Here is an 8,399-nt window from a genome sequence, read left to right on the forward strand (position 1 = left end):
TCAGAAATGCTGAGGGTGGAGCCTGAAATCTAGTTTCTGAAGCCTTCAAGTGATTCTGGTGCGCATGCTAAAATGTGAGGACAACTGGATCAAAACTTCTCTAAAGGTCTTCCATCGCTAAGATTCCGAATCCATCATGTTATTGACACGATGAATTGCATCTTTCAGATAATTTTAAGAATATTTTGGGCTCAGGGTACCTGGGTGGCTCAGTGGGTTAAGCATCTGCCTTCAGCTTGGGTCATGATCCCAGGGTCCCAGGATGGAGCTCCACCTCGGGCTCCCTGCTCATCGGGGAGTCTACTTCTCCCTCTCCCTCTGTCCCTCCCCACTGCTTGTGCTTTCTCTCTCACTCTCTCTCAAATAAATAAATAAAACCTTTAAAAAAAAAAAGAGAGAGAAAGAGAGACTATTTTGGGCTTTTTGAAACACATATTAGTTAATTTTCAACTTCTGTCTAGAAAGTAGGTGTTAATATTCTCTACTTTAGTGGCAGAGAAATCGAGGTACAAGCTTCCAGAATCTATAGGGATGAAGAGGTGAACGAGTATAGTGTAATATCTCTCTTCCCCCAAATAAAATGCACTTATCCTTTCTTTCTGCAACTCAGGTTTTAGAACCACAGTTGACCAAAATAGAGAATGAGCGGACATGGAACTCAGGGCTATTCTCCCATTTACTTAATGATCTTAGCAAGATGGTACCAGTTGTTACCTTGCAATCCCCTGGGTAAAATCTGGTGTAGTATTAGTTGCTGGTTTCTACCACTCTAGAATGAGAGAAGGATACATGAAATAATGTAAACCAAAGTTTTTATAGTTCCTCAGAGGCAAGATATAACTTAGAAACATTTCATGAACCCAGGTTTGGCAATAAGGTACCTGATTAGGGCCTTTGAAATCTCCTCTTTTCCTTTAAGAACATAGCCTGACATGTTAGGTGATGAGCAGATGCATATTGAATCCCATTGGTCTATGGAGATTTCTGTGGGATATACAAAGAACAGTATTCCATTCTACATATAACTAAAAGAATATGGCAAGTTGAACTGTGAACAGGTCAACAAGACCTGAAGATACTCCAAACCTTGTCAGAGAAAGAAAAATGAAAGAAAGAGCAGATATTTAATCCAAAGAATAAATGGTATTTGGTGAAAAAAGAATGGGCATATTCAAACAGCAGAAAAGTAGAAGATCTTCCATCTAGAATATGGAACAATGGATACAAAGAACAGGAGGGAAGATGCCTGACTTTTCTCAGCAGGTGTGAGTTACCAACATTTGTGCAGTCAGAGCAGATTGGAGACTGATACAGTAGAAGAGATTTAAAATGTTGGAAAAGTAGTGCTGGTAGTTGAGGTGGAGGAGAGGAGACGCTGAGAGCCTGGGTTATGTGCTCATGACACTTGGTCTTCTGTTATTATGTCCAGTTCATTCTCCTCAGTTCTCTGCCCTATTCTGAGCTCTGGGAAATTGGTATCCCAGACTTTATCACCTGGGCATGGTTGCCCTTTGACTTCAGATTGGTTTGCAAAGTGGAAAATGCAGGTAAGATTTTGGAACGGGACAGAAGAGAGCACACTGTGTATTTACTCCACCTCTACCACTGGCCCCCTTCATATGCGAGGGTCAGACAAAGGGAGGTCTTGTCACAGAAACTCTCTGCCATATCCAAATCTTGTCAGATCCTTAGAACATCATCCATTCCCTGTGCCCCTTTGGATCTGGGGTGGTAACTCCTTCAAATGTTGCTAATCTTGAGCTGCTTTATCCCTTGCTTGTCCTTCTAAACTTGTCCACATCTAGACAAACAGTCCACTCAGTAAACTCTCTTCAGTTACCATGTGGGATGCCATCTGATGAGCTGGCTGGTGGCCTCAGAGCAAAGGTTCTGAATCTTTAATATGCATAAGAATCACATGGAGGGCTTGTTAAACAGCAGATTACTGAACCTCATCCCCAGAATTTCTGACTCAGTGGCTCTGGGATGGGGCCCAAGAATTTTCACCCCTAACAAGTTCTCAGGCAATGGTGATATTGCTGGTCTGGGGACTACGTTTTGAGAAAAACTGCCTGATAGTCCTTCCCAAATGTGGCCACAAATAAGAATTACTTCCTGAACTACATAAAAATATCAATTCTTGAAATCCCCTCTGGATCTTCTGAAACAGAATCTGGAAGTTTGGAGTCCTGGAATGTGTATTTCCTAAATTCTCTCGGATGAATACGATGAAGATGGATTCTCTCTCCAAGATGCTTCCAAAGTCTGAGATAATGAGAAAGTGAGCTAGTGCTTACTCTCTGAACTTTGTCTTGAGGGTCATGAGAAGGCTCTGACCCTGCCTGAGAAAGGAACGGGAGACTCGCTCCTCCTCTTCCTCCAAGGTCCAGATCAGCAGCTTCAATGTTGGAGAGGGGCGTCTTCTCCAAATACCGTAAGGAGGCCTCATCACCTCTTTCTCCTTAGTTTCCCATCAGTACCTGGCACACACCTTTCGAGCGAGTGCACCCATCACACTGCATTTGCACTGTTGGCTCTCAGAGCTGTCTCCCGGGGAAGACGGTGAGCTCCTGGAGGACAGTGGTGGAATCTTACCAGTTTTGAATGGCTAGCACTTAGCCCTTAGCACATCGTTTTATCACCAAGACAGCTGGCCTGGCACAGAGTAAGTTTGAGGGGTGGGGATGGGAGGGAAGATTGTCGAATAAATGAATGAAATGATGGAATGAATGAATAGATGTTGGTCTTCCTCATCTTTTCTATGACGTCAACACAAAATAATGATAAGTCTTTATTTTGGCCTCGGAGGCTGATTTTAGCAAGTAACTTTGTTAATGCAGAGGGACTTAAAGTGAGTTGGATGGCCTCGTAGATCTTTTCTGTCTCTTAACTTCTTGGTTCAACAAGAAATTGAAAGGAATCAATCTCCCCCTGACTGACAGTTTTGACAGCTGCTGTTCTCAGGATGTCAGTGGGTAATCTGTTATTCTCCTCTCCAACTAAAAACTGAACAGAGACATATGCACTGTCAGTCTCACTCCTCTGATCTCACTCCTGGTGCCCAGTTCCCCCACTCCTGCCCTTTGGTATTCTTCCCTCCCCTCATGTCAGGGAAGTGCCTTTATATTTGGAGCAACTCTGACGCTCTTCTCTGCCTCTAGCTAGAAGCTGGATTCGAGCTCATCTTCTCTGAGTATTATTACAGTGGAGTCTCTAGTTTCACAAACGAATAGGGCATCATAAACATAAAGCTGTTCAAATAATAAATGCATCTTTTCTCTATGCTTAGCCAAGGGAAGTGGATATTAAAATGAATAAGAGTAATGATAAAAAGGGAGCTAGCAGCATGGGTATAATTAAACTGAAGAGCTCATACACACACACAAAAAGCTCTAAACATTGACTTCCTCTGGGGCACACCCCAGTACACCCAGACCTCGCCTCAGAAAGGTATGCACCACCTGTCATCCTAATGTAAAGCAAACAACTACACTCACTCTCCCGTCTACAATCGGGAAACAAATTTGACTTCCTGAGTCAAAAACTCTTTCAGCCCCTGGGAGAGATAGAACAAAACTATCTTTCCTATCCTCAGTATTCAAGACACCCAAATGCAATTCCTTCAATTGATAGGATGACAGGTACTAAAAGATGAGGGCCGGATGCAGGGGGATTTGATTTGTATTCAGTGTTATAAGTGCATTTCATCTGTGCCAGTAAAAGTAGCCAGCAGCACTGTAGGGACGTTTTGACCCTCAGATCTGCTCTACAGATTCCCTGGGGGGCCCTCTTCTAGTGAATTCACTGGGAAGTATAGGCTCTGTGCAGGCTCAGGCACCCTGGGTGGGGCTGCTAGCATCTCCACTTTCTACCCTGGAGTCATTTAAAAGCCTACAAAGAACCAGTCACGCAGACTAGGTTACACCTCCCTTCCTGTCTCAAGAGCTCTGGGTCCAAATCACCCCTAGGATGAAAATTAGGAAGCATTTCCTCATTACCCTTGGTAAGCTGATCCTGTGAGAACAGTCTCCAGGTTATTTTTTCATTTGGAAACTTCATGCATTTGTGTAACCTTTTTCCTCCAAAGAAGTTATTTACGCAAAGGTCTTTCCTAAGATCCTTTCCTTTTAAGGAAACAACATATTCACTAGAAAATTAACATGTGTATAATGTGTATGACTTTGTTAACGTCAGGAGCTTCTCTTGCTCTTTATTTTGCTTTCTTGTACTTTTCGAGACTCATGTATCTTCCATCTAGAGAAGCACAGGGGGAAGCCCACACATTTCCCGGGACCGCGGGGAGTCAATCGATTTCCAACTGGCTTCTTTCATGGCCCTTTTCAACCTGACACAAAATGCTGCTGAGGTGGAGCCTGGCTTGGTAAGGATTTTCCCTTCTGTTCATTCAGTAATCATGGTCAGTTCCTTGGTCTTCAAGCTGCTAGTTTCGTAGAAGAGAAGGTCCTTCAGAAAAAGACCTTAAAGGTCTTCGTTATAATGCCGCATTTGACAGTTGGCAGAGTCCACAAGCAGAGAGAAGAGATTTGGCTGATATCATTAAAAAAGCTCAAATCTCATTACTTCACATTTTGTTAGTCTTCCCTCTTTTTCTTGTTATTGTTACATCTTTTGTGTCATGCTTGGTATTCACAATAATAACCATATGTATCATGGACTTTTAGAAATATTAGCCTGGCCTAAAATAAAGCAGAATTAATTGCTCAGAATATAATGCAAATCTTCCTTACCATGTGAGTGATTTTGAGAATGCACTCACCTTCTCTAGGTCTGTACGTCTCAGTTAATAGGACCAGTGGAGCAGAGATTCTAAATATGCCTTCAAGCATTAATTCTCTCTGGTTTATGCTCTCAATTACTGATAATTATCAAGGCGATTGTTGTCTCTAGTAGCACAGATAAACAAGAGTTAAACGACTGTATTTTTGCACACAAGATTGGTGTACATGTATTATGCACACGGATGATCTCTAAAAGCATGTTGCTTTAACATTTAATTAATTTTGTATTATGATTTATTTCATTCTATTGGGCAAAATAAATAGAAATCCTAGACTTGGAATTTTGAATCCTGGGTGTCACTCTAGCATTCCTATTTAATTTTACTGCATGACTGTAGGCAAGTAACTTAACTTCAATGAGCTTCCATGTTGTTATCTGTGAAATAATAGCAGATGTACTAATCTAGGGATATATCTGTCTAAGGAAAGAGGAGAAATTTTATACTACATTTCTCCAAGAGTCCTTCTAGTTCTACCATTCAGTGAAATCTGATCGAACTCTCTAAATACGCATATATTTATATATGAAATATCTAGATTATTTGGGCATAAAGGCAAAGGGTAGGGGTACAAAAAAAGGCAGAGAAGATGGTAACAACAGGAGAAGTTCCAGGGAGTTCCCTCCTTGGTTGATGAAGATGAATATTTGTTGAGAACACAGGGAAAGCATGACGGAGGCAGAAAGTAGCCAGTGTTAATGCGAATCTTCTCTTCTTAGGACTTCTGCTTGACCCTCCCTATAGTCTGAATCTGGTTCGGTTTAGAAGCAAAGAGCCCCTGGACAGCCATAGTTGGCGTTCCTCATTGAAACACAGTTACAGTCCCAGAAAGCCATATTCTTATAAGGCCTAGCAATAACTTTACAAACTCTGAATTTAAATGTTACAAACTCTTAATTTAAACCAAATAAATTCATTTACATTAATAGTGATTTTAGCCAAATGACTTATTGACTTTTTGAATAAAAGAAAAACATAGAAGGGAAAGCTTAGTAAAGACTTAACATCTACACACCGAGTTATAGTTTTGCAGTACTGAAAGATACTTTTTAATAGAAAACCATTAAACTACATTGAAAAGGTAGAAGTAGTTGTTACCCAAAAATGACCCTATTTCTTAATGAACATCACATAAAAGCAGCAAATAAAATTTGTCTTGGTTTCTGGCTTCAGATACAAGCACACACAGATAAGCTGAGGGTTCTTGGGCACGAGGTCGACACTAACATAAATTAGCTTGCTTAGAAAGTTGCCAAGTCTCACACTTGGTGACCCATACACACCTACCCAAACCATCAAGAAGTAGGGGCAGAAGTACTGGGCATACTAAGAGAATTTTTATCCAGGCCCATAAGGATAAATACACTAAATTACCCAGGAGTGCTCTTCACCACTGGAATAAGTCACCTTTCCAGTATAGAAGATACATGTTGTTGGGAAGTGTCCTTTATGCAGAAGGGTGTGGCAGCATATTCTACTTCTCCACTATTTTTTTTCCTCCTCCCCAGCCATAATCTCACTCCTTATGGCAAACAGGCACATTCTGATTTGGTGCAAAGAGCAAGGGAAGTCAGCATCCTGTATTTCAGGACCCAACTGCCATAGATTACCTATTTACTATGTGAACAGCCTGAAAATTATTTAGATAATAACAGAGCAGAGTTAACTACACAGAGGTATTTTAATCAACCACGAGTCGGCATGTGTGGTCGAAAGACAAACTATTTGCTTAATGACCTTGAGGAGGTTACTTCCTTCTTCAGGGTCTCAAAGGGATTGAACTAGATCAGGGGTGCTGAACATTAAAATCCCCTGGGAACCTCTGAAAACTACTGATGCCCAAGCCCCGCCACCACACCCCCAGTAAATCAGAATCTGTGGTGGTGGGTTCTGGGCACTGGTGTGTTTTGAAAGCTCCCTAGGGATTCTGATGTGCAGCCAAGGCTGAGAGGCACAGGTTTCTTCTCAATGCAAGCAGTGGAGGGCATCAATGACAGGAGAGAATCGACCTTGGATTAAACTTTAAACTCTAGTATAAAAGAGAAGGATATTTGAAAGTGGACATGTATCTGTTGGGCCTACTCATGGGGAGCATGCCCCACAATCTTGCCACTGGGCAGATGGCAAGTTGAAAACCCCGAAACTGGGGTGCCTGGGTGGCTAGGTCAGTTAAGCATCTGCCTCTTGATTTCGGCTCCGGTCATGATCTCAGGGTTGTGAGATCAAGTCTGGGGTTGGGCTCTGCGCTCAGCATTGGAGTCTGCTGGAGATTCTCAACCTCTGCCTCTCCACCCCCACCCAGCCCCGCTCTCAATCTCTCTCTCTTTAATAATAAATAAATAAATCTTTGAAAACCTAAAGTCTAAAATTTCAAAAGATCACTTAACATGTTTAGGGAAAACCAAGATTGCTGCTTCCCATGGTTAATACTCAGATCCTAAAGTTTTGTTTTGTTTTGTTTAGTTTTTCATGAGTGAAGTTGCTTGAGAAATAATACACCACCCAGCAAAATAGCACCCCAAAAGTGCTATTGCCTCATTCTGGCAAGGAAAACTGTATTTTCCCTTAGGCCTTGCTTCGTAGGCTGAAGTTGCCATGGGAAGCAAAGCTTTATGGGGATGCCAGAACAAACAGGCTCCGAAACCACCCTAGCACAACTTAGAGAGCTGCCTATAAATCAAAGAAAGCCCTAGGGTCAAAGCCACTTAGACACACACACACACACTCACACACACATACTCCCAGAAAAATATGACAAAGGAGAAGGTGTGTCAGGGATATCCAACTAAAATTACTGCACGTAAGTAATAATAACCGAAATTTATGCGTCCCTTTCATCCGCAGTTCTCAAAAGACGCAGAAGGTGCTAATATCGCTTGTCTTTTGAAAGTTTTCCAACGTTCTGAGGGATCGGAGAAGAGGGATTCTGCATATAAAGTCCGGCGGGTAGACATGGCTGTGGGGGGCCATCTCTACTTTGCTTCCGGTGTCAGGCGCAGTTACAATGAAACCAAGTCATTTCTCTGCCTCCCATTGGCAACGCCAGGTCTCCACCATTCCAGAGTATCATCTTCCACCCACTCTATTTTTCTCCAGGGGACTTCCTACCAGTAATCACTCTGTTGGGATGAAATTTAAAGCAATCTCTCCTCTAACACCACACTCATGTGCCAGTGTGAGCTTTAGGCAGGCTGACAACTGCAAGCTGGCCCCCTCTTTTCTCCATTCGTCCCATTTACTCGGTTTCCTTTTTTAGCATGAATGCCCATGATCCCACTCAAGAGTGAACTCTTTTGACTCTGGGGAAGAGTACCTTATTGTCCTTAGAAACCTGGCAATACCCAGATAGCCTTGATATTTAAAAAAAAAAAATTCTATATCTACCCCATATTTCTGACATGTGTGTTTCAGACCACATGATTCTGCTCTACCATCTACAGAAATGCGGATAGCCGGTCCGGATCCCCAGCTAGAAGGGGCTCGGTAGATATCAGTTCCCCTGACTTCTTTCCCTCAGGCAGTTCTTTTTTTTTTTTTATTTTAATAATGCTAAATTGAAAGGTAAGATTAAGTTTGGAATCCTTACAAGAAAAGTTTTAGA

This window comes from Callorhinus ursinus, unplaced genomic scaffold (assembly GCF_003265705.2).
Source record: "Callorhinus ursinus isolate GAN/ISIS: 27379988/994484 unplaced genomic scaffold, GSC_fseal_2.0 scaffold1, whole genome shotgun sequence".
Lineage (NCBI taxonomy): Eukaryota > Metazoa > Chordata > Mammalia > Carnivora > Otariidae > Callorhinus > Callorhinus ursinus.